Genomic DNA, 21700 nt, shown 5'->3' with positions numbered 1-21700 from the left:
GAACTGACTTTTTAGTAATCTTAGGAAACCTAAGTTTTAAATATTTCATCTTTGTCTTGCTATCAGAGAAGATTTGGTCTCACAAATCAGATTTTGGCTTCAGCAAGTCCTAATCATCCCCTGCCACTGCCACTTTACAGATGTATTTCCATTTTTTTTGAAAATGGAAAATGGAGTCCTCTTTGGAGGACTTTTTTTGGTTGTATATTTACAATGTATATTTCATTTCATTAAGTCCATATTCGTTTCATTGTAAATTTAAGTCCATTAAGTCTTTCTCAAACAGAGAAGTTCAGGATGTACAGAGTCTGAGTAACTCTTTCATTGCAAAAGGTTTTTGCACCTTTTGTTTTGGATGTAAAATACCATTAAACCTAAACAAGAACCACTGACAACCATATTTCACCAAGGTATCTGTGATGTAAATACCAAATGCATACAGAGAGATATTTTTCCTTAACCTGAGGATTGCTTGCATTTTTTCTTTAAAAAATCCTGAAACTTCAAAATGATAGATCCAAATTCTTGGCATTAGAAAAAAGTTTAATACTGTTTATCACATCTTAACAACAGCCAAACCACAACAGCTTCAGTGAATAGTATCTTTTTCCTGGTTTCTACCTCAGTCCATCGCGTTTCAACTATTTTCATGAGAGAACAAAAAAGCCAAAATAGAATATTTAAAGGCAGCGAACTGTCTGGTAATGGCTGCTGGCTACTTCTCAGGCAGAAGAACAACACTGGCATGCAGCTGGGCACTCATTTGGCTGCCATGTCTTACACAAGGCTCATCACAGAAACCACACTTAGAAGGAATCACAACATTCCTTAAGGACAATGAGATTATTAGAGCTATATAAACTTGTCTCCTGACCAGCACACATGATGCAATTCCATCCAGGCTGCAGTCAGATTAGTAGCGCATGGCTACATGATGTTAAAAACACATCAGGTCATCACTGGGAATCTCTTATTCAAGCACATTTACCATCTTTAGTAATATCCTGATTCTTCTGAAAAATCACAGATTCCAACCTGGGCTCTCATTGGAGGCCACACTCAGAACAAACTGCCCCACTGTTCAGATCTCTCCCTTTGTGTGCTGTGGTTATGCTTTTTGCCTTATGCTCTTTGTAGGAAACCACTTTTATTTGGGTATCAGTGATGACACCCAAGGGCCATTTAATAACCAGAGGTCAGGTTTCAATCCTTCTCTTTCTAATCAAGGCAAAAGACACGAGAGCAGTTGCAGATTATACTTGCCTGCTGACACCTTTGGATGTTGAGGGTAATCCTTTGCATCCCAATAAAAGTCCACATTTGTCTAAGCTACAAAAACAATCAGTTATATCTGTTAAAAGTCTTTGCTTGTATAAACAGGATTCCTATCTTCCTCCATGCAATATTGAGAAGCATTGATAAAATAACAGTAGTTAGAATAATACAGACCAATGAAAAAAGTATCAGAAATCTACTTGATTTTGTTGGTTTATTGTAAAAGCAGACTCTCAAACAGATTTCACTGTAAGGCCGTCATCCCACTTTCAAGTAACTGTTTCCTTTCAGATGCCCCAATGAAAAGAATCTATGTTTAAAGGGAGGAACTGTTGTGAAAGGGATTTGCTGGAAAGGGATTGTGCAAGCAGGCCAGTCCAGCAGGTCCAACAAGGGAAAAACACACTTGTTATTCTTTCAAATAAGGCCCCACTTGTAGAATTGACTACAGGTGATTTAAAGCAACCTCTGGGGACGGAAGAACCATCACTGTGGCCTTACCATATTCCAACATCCACAGCTCATGTGGCAACACAGCTGGAATAGCACAGTGACCTGCTGCAATGGCTTCAGTCTGTGCTGCCTTCTGGGCACAAACAAGCAAAGCTGGTGATACTGAAGTTTCACACCCCTTCTCCTTCTTCTCCTCTGCTGCAGAGCCCTCATAACCAGGACCCAGGCCAAAAGAAAGTCATCTGAATTCAGCAGTAACAAGGGCAAACCTTGTCTCCTTTTGCTGACACAGAGTGTGACCGAGAACAGCAGTGAGCGTAAGAAAAATCCCCATGAAAGCTACATAAATTCAAGCAGAAAAATGAAGAGCATTTTTCATCTAACATTCATTCAGCTTCAACACTGATGCGTTGTCAAGAGCATGGCAGCTTCTCTGTAGAGATACTTGAGTAAGCTGAATCAGTAAATTTTATTTAACTTGCAGCACTGTATCAAAGCAAAATAAAAGGCTTCATCCTCACGTGACTCTCAAATAATGGCTGCTGGGGTACTTTGGGCAGGCAGAACCCGAGACAGAGTTTGGAGGAACACAAACAAAATTAGTAGCACATCAATGATGTCTGATTTTCAGAAAGAGCTGAGAACATCCTAAGAAAGTAAAGTTCCTCCATGGAGCTGGGCAGGAACAATCGATGGCAGCAATTTCTGCAGTTTTTCAGTCTGGAAGTTTGCATGCTGTCAAGTGAATTCCAAATATTTGAATTTGGTCTTTGAGACCTATGAGACTTTCATATTTTATATATCAGTTTACTCAGTCTAAACTTGTTTTCTGAGCAACCCATTGAGACTTTCTGCTTCAAAACAAAATACAGGACAGTGCTAGTCCTCCATATCCTCTAGCAGGTTATCCTGCTGAGAGGTACAAAAACAGGCTGCAAAGTTGCACCAGCACTTGAATCTATTTCTGGTGATTTATTTATAGGCCAAAAGGCAGGAAAACTGTACTCTTAGCTCCATTCAAAAATACCAATTGGCTATAAATGTTCCCAGCTTTCCATCAAGGGATTGTTTTTTCTTCTCTCCTCCCAGCTGCTTGCAGTTAGTACAATCTTGTAATGTCTCTCCCTAGATGTACCCATTGGAAGTGTGTGTTGTCAACAATGAAGAAAGCAAACACTCTGACAAGTTGTTCTCCACCCCTTTCATTTATTAGGAGAGAAATGCTGCTTAGACTCGGGTTAATTGTTACATTCAGTGTTATCCTTTGGGGAAGCAATGATAAATTACTACCAAGCTTGTTATGGCAGATGAACCTTTAGGACTCTTCCCCTTACCCTACAGACAGAAGTCCTAGAGCAGCTCCCTCCTGAGCAGACTTTCTAAAGACATTTTCAGACATAAATGCCTTCATTTTGGTGGAATCCTTTTCTTGCTGGACAGAAAAGATTTGAGTTTGCCTCAGTTTGTTTTCTGTGTTTAGCTGTTTTATGCCTCTGAACTGATGGCTTGCAACACCCAGTGCCGTTCTTGAGATTAGACTCACATGATGCTTTTCTTCTGAATTTCTGAGCAGTTGTTCATGCTTACAAGTTATTCCTCTTCAGCCAAAAAATAAAGTAATTCATCCCACAAATCTGCAATTTTTTATATACATGAGACACAGAGTTAATCTTGGCATGTTTCAGCATCTGGATATGAGTAACTTGTCTGCCTCAGAGGTTTCTTGAGGTAGAGCAATATTACCAGTATTAAAATCCATTTTAACTTATATTGTCTCCAGCTCATTCAGGCAGCCTGTCATCATAACTTAACTATTCAGCTACATTTTTTTCTTGCCTCCTGCTCCATCTTTGTAAGTAATCTCTGGAAGATGGTTTTGGAGAAGAAGAAAAGCTAAGAATTTAAATAAATTTTAAGTGTCCATACGTTAATCTGACACAGGTTCAGTAGCATTTTCCTTAAGACTGACCCAGAAATATGTGATTATATAGAGAATAATTTATTACTTATAATCAAATGTTTTTATTACACTTTCCTCAAGCACATATTGGGCATATGTGTAGTGGCTGTTGTGGTTCTGGTGCCCTGCACTGTGCCAGCGTGCCACACCATTCTGTCACCCTGGGCAGGTCCAGACTTGGCAAGCTTTTTTAGCTAGATCAGAAAATGCTTTTCCTCCTTCCTCCATTTGCTGTTTCAGCCCAGGCAATAGCTCAGCCCGCAGGGCAGACAGCCCCTCCAGACAGACTCCATAGCCATGGCTACTGACCTCCCACTCCAGGCTCTCATGTCTTAACTCCTCTGTCATCTTTTGTCATCTTTTTTTTTTTTTTTTAATGTATCACCTAATATCAGATTTTTAACACCTACCTGTGTTTTCTGACAAGAACTATCATGCCTTTTGGTTGTGTGTTGTCCGTGGAAACTGAGTTTTACAGATCCCTCTTTGGTTACAAAAGATATCCACAAAATGCACCATCACAGCACATTTTAATAAAAAATCAGTTTTCTTAGTTTCTTGCACAAACAGCTTCTGCATGGTCCTGGCTTTCTGCCAGAGGTAACCATTAATTTGAGTTTTTCTGTGTATAGTGGATACACTTGCTCACAGAAATCAAATACTTAGTAATGTTTTGCCCTTAGCCACTGCTTTGGGCAATTGTTGCAGCTGCTTAAATCATTTTACTCAACAAGGTGGCTTTGATGACAAACATTGGGCAAGAGCACAGAGGATGAGATTATAGAAAAACTTTAGGTTCTTGTGGATATGCAACAGCATCAAGCAGAATTTCAAAGAGAAAATGATTAGACAGGAGCCTTTTTCGTCCATGTAGAAAGCTCAAGCACTTTGGTGGGACACAGAGGTCCAGTGGATGGTCTTTCTATCCTGCTAGACTAAATAAAATTATTAAAGAAATGTTTCTGATGTGAGTTTGACAGCTACAAATAGGAAATTCACTTCTGTGAATATGCTGCATCATTTAATTAAAGCAAGCTATTTTTGTGAACATTTTTGTCCATGAACCCTTTTCTTGAATATTCATTGATGATGGGAATGAACAGAATTTTTGGGAATTAATTTAAAATCTGAATGACTATGCTTGTGAATTTTTATGATATTCATTACCTATTTGTTATATATTTTTATTTCTAAAGTTGGTTTGAATACCTAAAGATAGGAACAGATGTGCAGCCACTTGCACAGCGTAACAATTGCTCAATTATTGCTGTAAATAATTATTCATATTACATGAAATTCCTCTAGATTTTTTTTATAGTGAGTTTGTATTATTGATTTGAAAATAATTGGAAATCCAGCTGAACAGGGGCAGAATCTGCCCTCAATCTAGTTGTGGTGTACATTTCTAAAGGCATATGTGGGCCAGAGCTGAGTAACTAAGAGACAAGAACAATCCCTGCTGTGCTTGCAATCCTGATTCCTTATGAGGTCTAGAAAAGATGGCAGGGATGAAAGACAAAGCACTAAGAACAGAAAATATTATGTAGCATGTGCTGCTCTGGAGGCTGTGGGCTGATTTAGGCTGTGGAAGCTACTCTGATGTATGCCAGTAGCTTTTCTGGTTCCTGTAATACAGCTTGAAATCCTAAGGCACAATGATGCCTTCAGCTTCCCCCAAATCCCTAGGCAATGAAATGATTACCCTAAAGGTTCTTTGCCTCTGGAGATGAAGCATGGTCCCAGCTCATGGTCTCTGCTTCTCTTATAGCACTGGAATAATGCTCAAAAGAACTAAGCAAAAGTGCCAGGGCATTTAAGCAGATCCTAGAGGACTCAGACATCAAGTCAGGACAAAGACAAAGTTTTCTGATCTTCTCACTCTATCAAACTGCACTGTTTCAGAGCCTGAAATAGCAAAGCAATGCCTAAGGGCATCATGGTGAGGCCTCTATTGGTATTGCAATGCATCAGCTATTTCAATATTTCTAAAAATATTTAAAAGAAGACCAATTTCAACACAGCTTGGTATAAAAGACAGGGGGAAGAATAAAAAGAGGAAACATTTATAGATGTGCTTTTATATTATATTATATTTTCATATTGAATTTATCATTATACAGATTGTCTGTTTTTCACTTGTTTCCTTATCTGGAGAGAAGATTATTTAGGCCTGGTTACATGAGCCTCAGATCTGGGTTGGTATGAAACATAGTCCAAGGGTACTGCTGTGAGGAATTGAGTGCTGTGAGTCTTCCTGCATTGCATTAGCAATAGCAGTAGCAAAAGGGAGTCCAGCTTGACCTTTGTTCATTTACTTAACTTCCAGGAAAGACTCTTCCTTACAGAACAAGAATTCAATACAAAACTAATAAACCACAGTAAAAAACAGGACTAGATGAGGACTTAATCTGAGAATATCTGTCTCATTGGATCTCTGTCTGTTGGTTTCTTTACCCTGTAAGGTACAGCAGCATCAGCTCCCTCAGTGCTGGGGAGGTGGCCAAATGCTCAAGAGACTGGCATGTGTGTGAGAGAGAAGCCCTGGCAGGGCAGGACATGCTGCAGGCTGCTCCTGCCCTGGTAGCTCAGGGCCGGGGTGTACACATGGGATGGGAAAGGACCAGGAGCCTGGGCCTGTGTCTTTGTCACTGCTTCAATTCCCTTCTAAATTTTGCCACTCCTGGTCCCATTCCCATGCCATGAGTAGTTTTCCTTCCCTGCAGCAAGCAGTCATGCAGTCAAGCTTTGTGCTTTAGTTTCTTAGGGTGGAAAGAAAAGAGCACAACATGGCAAGAATGAGCAGTTGAACAGAGGGCGATGCCCCACGTTTTCTGAAGGACAGGCAGCAGCATTAACAGTAATGCCAGAAGTAGAATTCCATCCTGAAAGGAGAGAGAAGATGAATTACATTCTGATATTAATGACAAAAATATCCATGATTTTACTAGACAAGACTGAAAATGTTTTAAAGGGCAATTTTCCCCCATGTTTTTATCTAGGCTTAATGTTAAACACAGAAGAAACCTCCACTATTAGCAAATTTTTCCATAACCTTTCAATATATATTCCTATGGCTTCCCCTGAGGGAACTGAGCTTTGAATGGGGCAAATCCCAGAATCAGGGTACTGGCTAGCACCAGCTTTGCTGGAGAGTGAAAATCTTTATTCCCAGAATCAAAGGGGATCTCATTACTTATCTACTATTTCTGTCTGTGTTGTTCTGTTCATAAGTCAAACCACCCAGTTTATCAGGCTGGTGGCCACATGGTCACATGGACATATCGGTCACTATTTTAAGACCTACAGTACCCAGGGATGAACTGAACACATTTACCAAGATTAATCGGTCTGACTGCTGTCAGTCCTTCTCTAACATGTTACAGGACTGCAAAAACGCAGAACACATATTTTTATGTAAACTAGTACTCTATACATATGTAAATATATATATACACATTTATTCCCAGGCTCACTAGAGCTTCTCCCAGGTGGAAGCATACAAAGAGCAACACGCAGAAATGTGGAGCAGCCTTGCACAGTTCCTGACTTGCACATCTGCAGCTCTAGGGAGAAAAGAGACTAAACTCTGAGCCTGTTTCTGACATGTAGCCTGTGACAGGAACATCTGGGCACTGAGGAGGAACCTCAGAGCTCCCTAGAAATTGAAGCTTCCAAACTGCAAAGTCACTTTAAAAAATCCTGGCAGGGAAGGAACCAGAAATGCAGAAATACATAAAAGCAATGAATAGACACTATGAGATCCAGCTGCCATACAGAAGTTGTCTGGTTTTGCAAGGCCCTTTTCTGTCAAGATACTCTCCAAAACTACTCTAGTTAGGACAGCTTGCTGTATTCTCAACAAAGTTATGCAGAACACTTTTAATCAGCTCCCTGATTACTTCAGAGTTTGTATGATTAAGCAAACCAAACAAAGCCACCCAAGACCTATGCTTCATCAATACAAAAATATCTGTCTTAAGCGTATATTGTCCACTGCACCACATTGAGTAGTTTGCAATCTTTCATATTCTTATTCTAACAAAACCTTATAAGGGAAACATGTCTTTTAGTAATATATAGTGGTTAAGTAACATATCCAAGGTCACCCGGTTTCATAGCTGGCCAGGAGAATTTTGAGCATCCAAGTTAATGTTTTAATCAATGTGCAGTTTTTGCAAAAAAGCATATAGACTCCTAAGCTGTACAAAATCATATTTACAAAATGCAATAATCTACAAATGCCTCCAGTTGCTGTTCTCTGTCACCAGTAATGAAAGCAGGTAAAGCAGATGTAGATTCCGGCATCTAACTTTCCGCAAAATCTGTTTTAGAATAAATAAGAGCTGTCCAAAAGAAAATGAGACCTATGCAGCTTCTAGGAGCTTCTGGAAGCTAAGCTTTTATGCTTATATTATGTGTTGTTGTATTGTTCCTTCCTATTCAAATTCACCCATCTGCTGAGATCAACAGCACAATAATGGTCATTTTGAATGCTAACCCTTCATCTTTCCATTTTAGAAATAATCAGGTAGTCTAGGCCAGATGTACTGCGTTTGTCATTGTACTAAGGACATACTGAAGGAAAAGGTAAGATACTTTCCTCACAAACATGGTATTTCAAAGCTAGGAAATTTTAGGAAGAGGAGGCAATATCCAACAATCATCAACCACTTACTGGCTCATTCTACCCAGCCAGTCCTTTGGGGTGGTTTCCATTTCTAGGCAACAAAATCTGTATCCTGCTGCAGGGGGGCAATCATGGACGCTCCAAATCTCTGTAGCTGCCTGGCACAGGCAGCATTCTTACTCATCCTGCTTGCATAATGCATTGCTGTAGTGTTGTCATTGAGCACTGTTATAAATGGCAGAAACAGCCTCTGCTTTGCTGAGCTGCTCTGAGGCAAGAAGTTGTCTCCCCAGGCCAGCATGGAGCCATGTGTAGCCAGATCCTCTGACTGCAGGATTTCCACTATGACTTTGATCCTTTTGCTGGCAGTTCTATAATATCTTTTTTTTTTTTTTTTTAATTAGGTCCTGCCTGGGATCTGTGTTTGGCTCTAAGGCCTTTTGACTGATGGGTAGCCCTGCTAAGGGGTATTATTCAGGCACAGTGCTCTTCCTCCTTCATGGTATGCACTTCTCAGTATGGTGAGATGTGGTGCTGGGCTCAGTGCTAATGTGTGTACTCTCCTTTTGTAGTGGAGGTGGGAATATGGCACAAAAGGATTCTACAAAATTTTGCATTGTTCTGGTGAGGATAAACCCTATCATTCCCAAAGTAAGCTGTCCTGGTGGGTAACTATGTCAGTTAAAATACAGAAATTGGCTCACTAAAGAAAATGGTACCTTCAAGAAGTATGGGATAATTAGTAACTGGGAGCTTATAGACCTCGTATGCCTTCTATCTAAAACATCCTAACCTTTTGTGTTCCTTCTGTCTGTGGATAGGTTGAGCCTGGATCTCTCATGAACAGCTTGTATCAACAGGGAGCCTAGCATGGAGTGCTAAGAGAAGTATTTATGTCACTTAGTGGCACTGTGTGTACACTGCCCACGCTCTTTGAAGTTACTGTGTTAGCTGCAGGATGTATTATGTCCTTTTCACTGCTTCTGAAAGACTGGCAGACACCTGGATTCATAAGGATTACATTATTCATGTTATTGTTGGATTTTTCCTAGTGGGATACCCAGTGTTCCCACTAGTCTTGTCATTGGCCAAAAGCTGCAAATATAGGGGTTTTTTTCCCAAGTTTTCCCATGGAGACACCAGGAAGAAATGGCTGCTGCCAATGCACACATGTACAAACTTGTCAGTCCTTGGTACTGCTCCATCTCAGAACTTCCCACCCTTGGGGGCTCATGGATGGGGTCAAGCCCCTGAAGACCACACCTTCTTCAAATAAAAGGTTGTATTTATATGTTTATGTTCCCCACAAATATTTCCATGTCACATTGCCTGCACATTAGTATCTCTGCCCACGGTGGGACTATAACTTCTATGATGAAGAGCAGGAGTTTTTCTGTCAGTGATGAGCATGTCATGCTGTGGGTTGGGACAGAATGTAGCAGTGGAGGTGGGTAAAACTGCCATAGGTAGATTAGATTATTAGCACTTTGAAATGTGACCTGTACACCAAACCCAATTTCTAGACTGAGAAAACTGCATTGGATATTTAATATCCTTGGGTTGTCGTGACCTCTGTTGTGCATTTCATAGCTTATAAGGCTTTACTGCTGCCCAAATGTTCCTTACAACTTTGGGTATTTGATGATAACTGTAAGCTCAGACTCCAGCTACAACTCAGTCTTTCAAGCCACTGTTCACTGTGAATCCCATACAGCAAAGCACATCTTCAACTTCAAGAAGATGAGTAAGAATTAGAGGATCTAGTATTACAATGTTTTACTTAAGTCAATGTGTGGTATGCAAGAGCCAGTTTCCTGGTTTCCACTCCATCATGGATTTCTTATTAGTTTTAGAGGCTATTCAGAGGCTTATTTAGAGGCTTATTAGCCTCTTTTTTGGAGCTTCTTCCCACAAGCCATTTACCTTGCCTGTTGTTAAGAATGAAGTCCACATAGCACAATCTAATATTTCAGGATATTTTAAGTTTAAAAATCCAAGTCGCAAGGACATTTCACTAAAATAAAATAATACAGTACTGTAAGACCCTCTTAATAACTGGGTATATCCCTTTCAACATATTTCTTTCTACTTGTCAGCTGGAAAGGATAAAATACAGCAGGTTTTTTCGTTTGACACACAATAGGCTCTGAGTGATTGTTGCATAAATTATATTTCATTTAAGTTCAACTTTGGAGTAAAGAAAGACTAAGTAACTACCTAAATGAAGAAGGAAATTTGCAGGCTTGTGGGAATACTATTCAATGAATGAGACCATTAATAGAGACACTTTAGTATGGTGCAGGGGCTGATTCAGAAATCTGACCAGAAAGTGTCATGTATTTTTAATTGAAAAACACCAAATTTGGAATGCATCAGGGAAAAAAAGTCTCCTTTCAAAAAATAAGGTCTCAGATCCCACAGTCCAACCACAATAAACTAAGCCAACATCTTTAGAAATATATCTGAGTTTTTCATAAGGCTGTGTTACTAATAGGTTGTTGAGGCAGGCTTTTTCTGAGAAATCCTTCATGAACCTGCTGCACAAGCCTTTTTCAAATAAGAAAGTCTACTTCCCTGAGGACATAGGCATTAGACAGCACTGCAAAACTGTGCATTTTGCTCAGCATTATCCACAGCCCACTAACACATTCCTCCCCCCTTCATATTTGCCTGTTTAACGCCCTTTCCAGGATGTCCATGCTGACACTGGGGGATAAGGGGAGGCAGGCAGAGGCAGGGTGCAGTACATGCTCCAAATTTGCTGGTGTTTCCAGTAAAAATTCACTCAGTGTTTACTGTCAGGTAGTGCTGTGTATGTGAGGCTTTACCATGGAGAGTGGACAAGGCAGAGATTTAGTGCCATTTATCATAACTCATTGATGTCAATGGTGAGACTCTTTCTGACCTCAGTGGAGCCAAGATTTCAATACAGACAGTCTAAGTCTGATCAGAGCACTTCTACATGAGACAATGCCTGAATTATCAGCAGAAACCTGCTATGAATCCTTCTTGAACAGATGAAAGAAATAGTGAAAATATTTGGACCAATGCCTAAAAGGCAAGGGTTTGGTCTTGCACTCTGCAGACAAGGAATTAATTAATTTTCACTGAGTCCTGCGAAAATAATCATTGAGTGGCATTTGATAGATTATTTAACCTCCATCTAATACAAGTTTTTCACCAATAAAGTGGGAATTGTAGAATCTGAGCACATAATTTACAGTTCTGAGGACTAACAACAGGACTTGAACCAGGCCTGATGTTGGGGAAGGGCTACATGGGATTTATTCAAGCCATATCTTTAGTCAGTACCATGCTGTTGAGATGCAACTTTTGCAGATGATATATAGATACCTGCACATTTCAATTTGTAGAGAAGGCAGCGCTGCATATACCCAATACTGGAACAGAATTCAGGCACCATTATGTTAACATCACTACCTAATCTGGTTTTCATTTACCAGTTAATAAAAAGTAATGCTGGAAAGTTCCACTTTTGCTACCATTCCCCTTCAGACTCTTTTTGGTTCATTTTGCCAGCATTGTCAAAATGTTTGAGATTGTGTATGCAGAAAGGAATTGCAGCTGAGAAAATATTAAAAACACCTTGACAAGCCCCGATTCATTATGATTTTTTTTTTTGCTACAGAACTGTCAAAAATAATAATAAAAAAAAGACTAGAAGCTAAAGTTGTGGCTCTAAACACCTGTTTCACTCTTTATTAACATACCAAGTACAGATTTTTGCAAAACAGTGGTCCATGGTCCACTGAAATGAAAGCTTTAAAGGGGTTCAGCTGAAGCCTTAAAGTATGTATTTTCCATGCTTTGCAATGGACACTTGGAGCTCAACATCAGACAGCACTCCTGTCTTCCCAGCTGGTTTTGTATATCCAAAAAGCCCTCCCCTTGACAGTTTAGGAATGACTGCGAATTCCTCAGTCATTTTCCCTGTCATTTGTTTCTTGGTCTGAAATAGGCATTTAATCTGGTATAAAATAGACAGACTCAGTTGTTCCCAGTTACTTACTAGTATAAATTCTCCATATCTCACTGAAGTCCAGGGCATGGGTTTTCCTGCAATTACAACAGTGTGATTTTACTGTGAGCTGTATCTGGATCACCAGCAGACCTGCAACTGTGGAAAAGGGTTTCTCACTGATCTAAATGAAATGCAGAGTCAGATTAACACCACTGGCAACAACTAGGTTATACATGCATAATGACACCCCCGTCAGTCAGTCTGATCTACATCCTATACATAACAATACATCTCTGTCAATTATATATCAGTAATGTATTATGAAAATACTTTCTATAGTATATAAAGCAGGAATTAAAACAGTATGATGTGTAAGGTGATAAAACTTAAAGATTTTAATTAGCTGAATATTATCATGAATAGTCTTGATCCTAGAAAATTATGGAACGGTTCCTTCTTTTTCTCTCAGAGCTTTAAGCCCTCCATCTTACTCCTCTTTTGTCACCAGCAGTGAGTGAGTAGCCAGAAGTAGGTCAGGATTGCTAATATCCAAGAATACCATGTTTCTGTGGTTACCTTAGCGCTCCCTCCCTTTCCTGCCCTCCCTCCCTCTCTGGAACCAAAGCACAGCCCCCATAGCATCACTCCACACCAGCGCTGCATCACCCACTCCAGAACTGCTGCTCCTGAGTCACACCCACGCTCCCACACAGAGTGTGCACCACAGCTCCAGGCTCGCAGCCAAACCTGCAATGCCTGTGGAAAGAGCTGGGAGCTGCAGGGTGCCGAGGCCAGGTGCCACACCGTGTCTGTCAGCCTGGCTGTTCCCGGCCGTGCTGCACCAGCAGCTTCCCCGGGTGATGGGCAGGAGGCGGTGCAAGAGCTGCCAGGGATCGGTACCCGGGATCCATGGCCCAGCTGTGCCCGATGGGTGCTGGCTGGGAATAGGCAGACTGGCAAGCACAAGGACGCCCCATCACCCCACAACACCAGCCAGGGCCAGTCAGAGAAATGAAGTGTGGTTCTTCTGTGTCACTGCAGCCCTGGTGCCCTCACGCGTGACCGACTGAAGGGGATGGTTATCTTCCAGGCATTCCAGATAGGATGACATAAAATAGACTGGGGCAGTGGACATGGAAACAGAGAGGCAAAGCTTAAGGCATAAACACAATGCAAATCAAACTGTGGCAGCTGTGTACAAAATGGACCAGCTCTGTGTTTGAAGGTGTGAGAAAGGAGCAAGCAGGCTGTGCTCCGAAAATCAGGCTTGTGAGATGTGACTTTAGTCATGATTCATCATGGGGTAAATTTGCCAGAAGTGGGGTTAGGCCACAGGAACTTAAGGACTCTGCATAGATTCACATTTGGGCAGGCTTTGTACCAGGCTTTTGTTTGACTGGGATGTTCTTTCCCAGTTTTTTGACAGGACTCATGGAGTGGTAGAAGTAAAACAAGCAGCCTGGCAACTGGGGCTCATTTTCAGCAGTCTTATGAAGTACTATGTCTATTAAACTTTCTGGCTCTAAATTTGGGACATATTTGCCCTTGTTTGCTGTTGACACCAAGGTTCATGCCAACCTGATCTCTTGTCAGATTATTCAGGGAGCACCCTCAGCAATGGGAGACATGCTGGATCAAGCAAACATGTTTGTAGGGTTTGGATCAGAGCTCCTGCTGGTGCATACCTGCACAGCAGCAGATGGTTTAGGACCATATGACTTGAAGCAACTGAATTACTGAATCCAGCCCTAATTGCAGACTTCATGTAATACTTGTTCAATCGAGAAGAGTCCAGACAGCATCTACTCTACACCAAGTGGCTCCCAGCACTATAGCAGCCACACTCTGACTGTACTTGTGTCAGTTTTAACCATTTTAGGTACCGGCTGAGTGCCAGATTTGAGGAACATTCCACACTGACAATTTAACACTTCTGTCCAATTTTCCCTCAACTCATATAACCTTCATATCTGCCTTCCTGTTGTTGTCAGCTCAAAAGAATACCCTTGGAAGTTAGTCTTGATTGAAACTGAGGCTGTAAGCATTTTAAATTTTAATTACAATTACTCACCATGTGAATGGGAGGATCTCCAGGATTTGGGCTAACTGCTCTGCAAATGTGTAGAGATCCATCAGCTTTCTACCTGTGAACTGGTAACAAAGCATGTAATCAGAGAAAGTGGGTGTAATACAAAGCTTTTAGTTCTGGTGGGTACATAAGCTGCTCATGGAATTCTAGGCAACAAAACACCACCAAGTTATAACACAAACCATAAACTCTCACCCAATACCATCAGCAACAAATCAGAAAGATTGTGTTTGACTGAACCTTTATGAAAGGAGTTTAATCATCATCTGACAAACAGAGAGCTGAATTAGAATTTCATTCAGAAATAATTGCTTCTGTTATAAAGAGAATTATTTTTAGTTTCTCTTTTAAATTTTTCTGGTCAGCTGCAGCTTACAACTATTGTTTCTTATGATTTTCTCCACTAAATTAAAGCATTCTTTAGTACCTGGTATTTTCTCACTGTGAAGTTGTACATGCATTAATCAGAACACTTCTTAATTTTCTTTTTGATAAGCATAACGGATTAAGTATTCCAAGTTTTTTAATAGAAAGCATTATGTGAAATTATAATCCAATTTTCTCAAAATCTTTTTGGAACTTTTTTTCCTACAACTTCATAATTTTTACAATATTCTTTTGAAAATGTGGTCACCTGAGCATTATCCAGCAACCTGCTTGAAGTATTGTCAGTATCATTTGCAAAGGAAAAATATGCACTTTCTTGTTTTTCTCTCTACTCATCCAAGAATCACATTCAGACCTCCTTTTGTATTAAGATCTGTTATCTAATGAGTTTCCAAGCCAATTCTTTATGGAGTTTTATGTATAAATTGTCCAGATACAGTGATTTAAATTGATAGCTAAATGACATACACCATTTGGCATCTCCAGCTCTGTAAGTCCAGTAGTCAGTTCAAGGGCTCATTTTTCCATCCATATGCCCATAACACACAGAAATGCAATTGTACATGCCTGTCTGTCTGTCCTCTCTCAGGTCATCCAGTCCATTTTCTTCACCATGCCCCAGAACATTCCATATCTCTGTTTTCCAAATCTGTACATACAATCTGTAGTGCTAATGCAGCTTTTCAGTTTGCATGGTTCTGGCATTACACACAGTCTCTGTGATTCAGCCAAGATTTCCAGAGAGGATGCTATAGGCTGCCCATGCACAGAGTGTGGGGTAATCCTCTGAGCCCAGGAAGACAGGGTGAGCAGGGAAGGAGGCACCCTTCAGACAGAGAAATACTGTGAGGAAACTGGACTGAGAGCAAAAACGTGTAGCAGCAGCAGCAAAAATGGGCAGGGGACAGGCAGACAGGGAGGATTTGCTGTGCTGGTTGCCTTTTTGCTTAAACTTGTCTTTTTTCTCCACCATCAACCTCTGTTCTTCAGCTTGTCACTTACTGTATTACTTTCTCCTCCACCCTACTTTCCCCTACAATGTCCTTTCTTCTGCCGCCTTTTATTCCCAGTTGACTCATTCTGACTTAGATTCACCCTCCCCTGCCAAAGCTCTTCATGGCAACAGCATTCCTCCTGCTGCTTTCACAGCCCGCTTTTGGGTCCTATGTGTCACCCCCTTGTCCCTAGCCATCCTCCTCCAGGGGATTAGAATCTTTCTGGGGCAGGGACTACTTGAAGCTGTGTTCACCCAGTCCCTTGAGCATCTGGGCCCCTGTGCTTGCTAATTTTATTTTAGCTGCTCTCCTAATAAATGTGACTAATCGCAATAGCACTGTGATGTCTAGTAGGAGAGACTGATGAAATAATTGTGTAGTGGGGATGAAGCAGCCAGGCTGATGGTGAAGCAGAGCAGGCATTAGCTGTACCAGCCTTACATAACATTGCAGGCTGAGTGAGAAGCACCCAGAAGGAACTCACTTATCTCACCCCTTCCTCCCCCTTTATTATGAAAAAGAAAAAAAGCAAAGAAAAAAAAATTATATTTCCTTAACTGTTGCCACATGCCTGGGTGCCAGTCCCTGGGCTGGCAGTGGGGCAGCAGGGACAGATGCCACGCTGCGCCAGCTCAGGACTCGCTCCAGCTCTGATCCCACACGGTTTGCTGGGCACAGAGTCAGGTGTCACTGTTAAAAAATGGTTCTCTGCCTTCTGATTCATGATGGCTTTTTTTCCATCTTGCAATGGATGTGAAATATAATTTGAGTTTCAATATATAGCTGGGGGGGTTTTTCTTCTCTTGTTAATTAACTATAACCTTTGCCTGCACTGATGCTTATGTTGCTTTAGGTGGCTGGTGTCTGCTAACCACCTTTCTGAAAGATTACAAAAGCCCCATGAAAAAGAGAATGGGGAGATGGACGATGGATGGACGGATGAGGGATGCCTTCCTATTACAAGGAATGAGCACAGAAAGCTCGGATTAGGGTGAACAGCTGGTGCGGATTCAATAATCAACTGCTCTGAAAGAAAAGCCTGTTTTTTCTCATCTCATGGTATTAGAGAACAGGATACCAGAGCTGCCAACCTTACAATTGAAATCTGCCCACACAGAATAGCAAATTCCCCTTGGCTTGCATTTAAATGCTCCTGGCTCAATTATAACTCCATACAGTCTTTAATACATACATGTGGTCTGCATATTATCCTGCAAACAGAGCACTGCACTGCTTCTCTCAGCATGTCTCTGCCTTCATTGTAACTCCAAAGCGAGGGACGGGGCAGGGGGAGAGAAAGGAGGACAGAGAGCTTAGCGAGTTTACAGCTGCTGCTGAGAACATTGGTTTGATTTTCACTGCAGCTCAGGATTTATTTCCACAACAGGCAGCAGGCTGGGGCGCTGAGTGTTGGTTTAGCAGACTTAGGAGGTCATTCTGGTCATTCTTCAGGACAGCCCTGTGGAAGTAACACTCCTCTCCAAGGAGTCAGCTTGCAGCTGGGAGCCATCCTGCTGAGCTGTGGCGTGTAGAAGGGCTTTGACACTTCCAGCACTCAGTATCAAGACAGGAACAGCAGAGCCAGGGCAGAAGTGTCCATATGAAAAATGAGGAGGCTTGTTGGCTGTTGATTTTCCCAGGTATTTTGGTGATGCTAAACATGGCAGGGTTACCAAGACTTTCTCTGACCCTATTGGCAGCAGCAGTAGCTACAATGCAGTCTTCCTTCCCTTTATCCCAGGCCAGCAGCCAGCCCTGGGAGCCCAACACAGAGCCCCTTGCTTTGTTTCCACAGCACCTGAGCCCTCTGCTCAAGCTGCACACCTGCCCAAGTGCTGGGGCTTCCCTGTGATCTAGAGAGCAGACAGCCACCTGCCCATGATGGTGACAAATGGGGGCAGCAAACAGCTGCCAGGTGGGGCCACTTTTCTCTTCATTCTGTCAGATATGAAGAAGTTGTTAACAGCTCAATACATCACACTTGATCCCATCAGCCAGTCTCTTGTCTTTTCAGAAAAGTGGAAGAAACAGATTTGTTTTAATACCCTCTTTATTTTGAAAGATCAGGATAACAACAGTGACCAGGACTCTTGTTATCACATAGTTTTGATCCATAACAGGATACTGAATATTCAAGGGGAGAGAACCCAAGAGCTTGGGCTGCAGGTTTGCAGCTGACCCTATTAATAGCCACATCAAATTCCTGTTTATTCAGTGGCCTTTTTTTAAGGGAAAACACAGCTCAGCCCTGCTGCCCCAGTTGCAAGGAGAAGACTGGAAGGGGCTGCAGGAAAATGTGTCAGCCTGGGTCCCTCCTGTGCTTCTTGCAGAAAGGAAAGGAAGATATTAATGCAGATGATTTTGTTACATAAATACATGTTGTATCAGGGCCATTTTTAGCGTTTGTGGGGGTGTGAAGAACTTCTTCAAGCTGCGTATCTATTTCATAGGATTCAGCTGAACTGAGGAAAAGGACAGAGAGTTTTAAGGTAAACTATCAAGATACATTTATTTAAGCCCACACAATTCTGTACAGAGCTCTACATGACAGAAACAATATTTCACTAGCATGTCTCTGGCCTCAGTAGTGCTTTTTAGTGCTTTGTAACTCAAAGACCTCTTAATATAATTGGATAAAATTAAGGAAAAAATTGTCATCAAATTTCAAATATGTGTCTGCCATTTCTCTTCAGAGAGTTTCAGTTTCTTTACATTCCAAAGAGCTGCAGCACTTAATTAAAATGAAACTTTAAAATCCAGAAATTTAATTTTTAATTTAATCTCCAAGTAATTTAAACTTCAAACAGATAATTTTCTTGTCATGAAGGAGCCCATTTTTGAACAAAAAATAAAATCTAGGGGTAATTTCACAAATCAATTCCATAAAATACAGAACTCCACTTGATTTCTGAGCAGTTTTCTATCATCTCTTCCACTTCAGCTCCATGTCCCATTCATTCCTGAGAGGTGCACGGGGCTCTCTTCCCCCTTTCAGGTGTGTTCATCCCTACAGAAGGCAGAGAGTGAATCACAGCCCCCAGCAGGGTGGTGCCAGCTGGGAACATCTTACACCCAGCCGAGGAATGGGCCCAGCTTTACTGTGGGTGTAGGCCCCGGGTGCCCGGGGCTGGCGTGGCAAAACCAGATTTTTTCCCCTTCCACACTGGAAGTGTCCAGCTAGCAAAGCAGCAAGGAGCTCCTCTGAGGGGCTTTGGCTGCAAATGTTTCCAAAGAGAATTTTCCCATATTATCTCAGTGTCCATCTGAGAACCTTTTCCTTCTGGAATGCGGTTTTAGGGGACTGTGTTTTACTTCTAGGAAGGCATTGCCAAAGGGAAATTTTCATGGGATTAATTAATGCTAAATTTTTTGTTTGTCATACTCCAAAAGGATCTGGTTGTTCTTAAAGGATTTTTTATCTTTTCTTTTATCTTTTTTTTTTTTTTAAGGGCATAAAAAGCTAACATTTTAAAATCATCTGAGCTTGGTAATTGGGTTAATTTCCACACAGTGCCTACACTTTGTGTTTCTGAGAGCTTGCCACATCTCAGAGTTCTGCAATCCGCATGGCAGATCCCAGATTGGCCACAGGTAGCTACAAGGTGCTCAAAAAGAGAGGAAGGTTAAGGAGGAGAAAGGTTACCTAAATAACTGTAGTTTAATATATTGCACATCCGTGCCAGCCTTGATCCAGAGTGTTTTAAAAACATGGTAAAGAATGCCAGTTTTATTTAATAAAATCAGGCAGAGAGAGGAGTCCATATTTTGGGCACTTCACCATTTTGGAACTCAACTTTTCTGCCACAGAGGTCAAGTTTCTCAAACCAGCATTTTAAATTCATCCTGAATCTGCTGCCACCTGTGAATTACTGCTTTAGAAGATGAATTTAAAGTCACCCTCTGAAGTGGTGTTTTAAGTGGAAAGAAGTCTTGAATTAATTTCACTGGCTACAATAGTTCTTTTTGGTGGTAGACTCAAGGAAGACTCAAACCCCCACTGGGCCTCATATTTACTCCTCAATGCTCCATTTGCTCATTCTGTTGATGACTTTATCTTGGATTTATTTTGAAGACACTAAACTCCAGATGAAAATCTAGCCTGCTGGGAAGGGAAGAAAGGCTTAACATGATTGCTCAGCATTTGTCAAAGACAAGGTAAATGCAATACATCATCATGGTAAGGATTTCTGGGTGAGCCCTTGAACTCTAGAGCACAACTTTGCTACAGTGTTTTAGGAGACTCTTTCTAACACAAAGGCTTCAGAGAGGTCATATTCTGTGGGGAACAATAAAACTGTCCTTTACATAGGCTGACTGCCCAAAGCCATGGCCTTTTTTTCTGGAGCAGGAAATAAAAATATTAGGGATATGCATCTTGAGCAAAGAGTAAAATTCATTTGCAGTAATAATGCCTTCAACATGAAAGAAATAAACCAGCAGAAGTCTCATCATTAGGAACACTTGAACCTGGCTCAAGATAAGATACACACTGGAAAGAGGCATCCAGTACCAGCTACAAGGACATCTGAATGGAGAAAATAATACAGAAACAGAAGCCTTTTGTTTCCATTAGAAACATAGAGTATCCCCAAAATGTTTGTTTAACACAATAATACCACAGAAGCACTTTTCAGTGTGTAACAGCTGAGACTTGAGAGGCTGCAATATCCAAACCTCACAAAACAACTCACTGAGGCATATAGGTCGAAAATTAACAAGACCTGTAAACAACAAAACAAATGAAATCATCCTCTTAGACTGACACTCTGCATTACAAAAGACAAAGTAAGAAAAATACAGACTGGAAGGAAAATGCAGTTCAATACCTGCAGCATGTGGCTAGGGAGCAGGAAGAGATCCACCTGGGATTTTGTGAAGATTTCACTGAATTCAGTATCTGTAGCAGCAGTCCTGGCTCAGACACAATGCCCCTGGGACTGCTGGAAGCCACCACTGTGGTATCACCAGTGCATCAGGTGCCTCACCAAAGCATCCTTCAGCAGTGGTGGGCATTCTGAAGGGTCAATCAACACAGCTAAAATCTGTATATAACTACCTGTAAGTGTACAAATCTGTTCTCTTCCACCTAACTAAGGTGCTGAAGTCAGAGCCTTTGAAGCTTTGGTACCCCTGTCTAAGCAAGAAAGAGAGGTAGGATACTTCAGGAGGTGGCTTTGGCTTTGTTTCCAAGGGGCAATTTTTGCTGGTAGCTAAAGCAATGTAAGTCTTCACCTCCTCTTCTCCCACCCATGCCAGCACAGGTAGGTTGCTCCAGTTGACAGTGGAGCAATGTTGTCAAATGGGTTACAAGAAAACTCAAAAAACCCCAACCAGCCAAATAACACAACAACCAAATAAACTCCACAGAAATCAGATAAGCCTACAGTTTAGTGGATGAAACAAGTAGTGACCTGATAATGAGACCATTTGTTGTCCAGAAACGTGTTCATCCTCATGGGTTTAAGAATACAGAATTAAATTAAGAGTACAGATAAGCACAAGTACCACATTCCACAGGGCCTTTCCTCAGGGACCATGAAATTTTGAATGATTGTATGAACAGATACAAAAGAGGTGAAATGACTTTGCCCATCTTCCTTCATCTCTCATCCTTACAAGGAGAGACAATAAAAGGTTGATTTTACTATGTTATGTTAGTTCTTTTTCAACAGAACCAGTGGGCTGTATTTTGTTCTTGTACAGCTACTGCCAGCCAAGGTGATATTTGGACTAATATGCTGTTTTGTTCACAGCACTGAACAAGAAGTTACATTATAAGGACACAGATACAGTATTTATTCAATCACTGTAATACATTACATTCCTACTTACTGATATTTCAATATACTCACACAGGAGTTTAGAACTGAAAGTTTCCTTAGATAAGTATCTTCCACATTTTCTTCCTCATGTAACTGTATTAGACCAAACC

The 21700-nt window shown here is 41.2% G+C and overlaps 1 long non-coding RNA gene across 2 annotated transcripts in view; it reads right to left on the bottom strand.

Annotated features, from left to right (window-relative positions):
* Positions 1-2914: 2914 nt before the first annotated feature.
* Positions 2915-21700, bottom strand: part of LOC115495584 (uncharacterized) — a 37357-nt gene continuing 18571 nt past the window's right edge. For both annotated transcript variants that reach the window (XR_003960879.4, XR_012056475.1), the window contains exons 2-4: positions 14369-14448; positions 12346-12392; positions 2915-6570 (exon numbers count right to left, since the gene is read on the bottom strand). This is a non-coding gene — a long non-coding RNA (uncharacterized lncRNA). The remainder of the gene's footprint in view (positions 6571-12345; positions 12393-14368; positions 14449-21700) is intronic.

This window comes from Taeniopygia guttata, chromosome 5 (assembly GCF_048771995.1).
Source record: "Taeniopygia guttata chromosome 5, bTaeGut7.mat, whole genome shotgun sequence".
NCBI classification, from domain to species: Eukaryota; Metazoa; Chordata; class Aves; order Passeriformes; family Estrildidae; genus Taeniopygia; species Taeniopygia guttata.
This window is presented reverse-complemented; position numbering and strand designations above follow the sequence as displayed.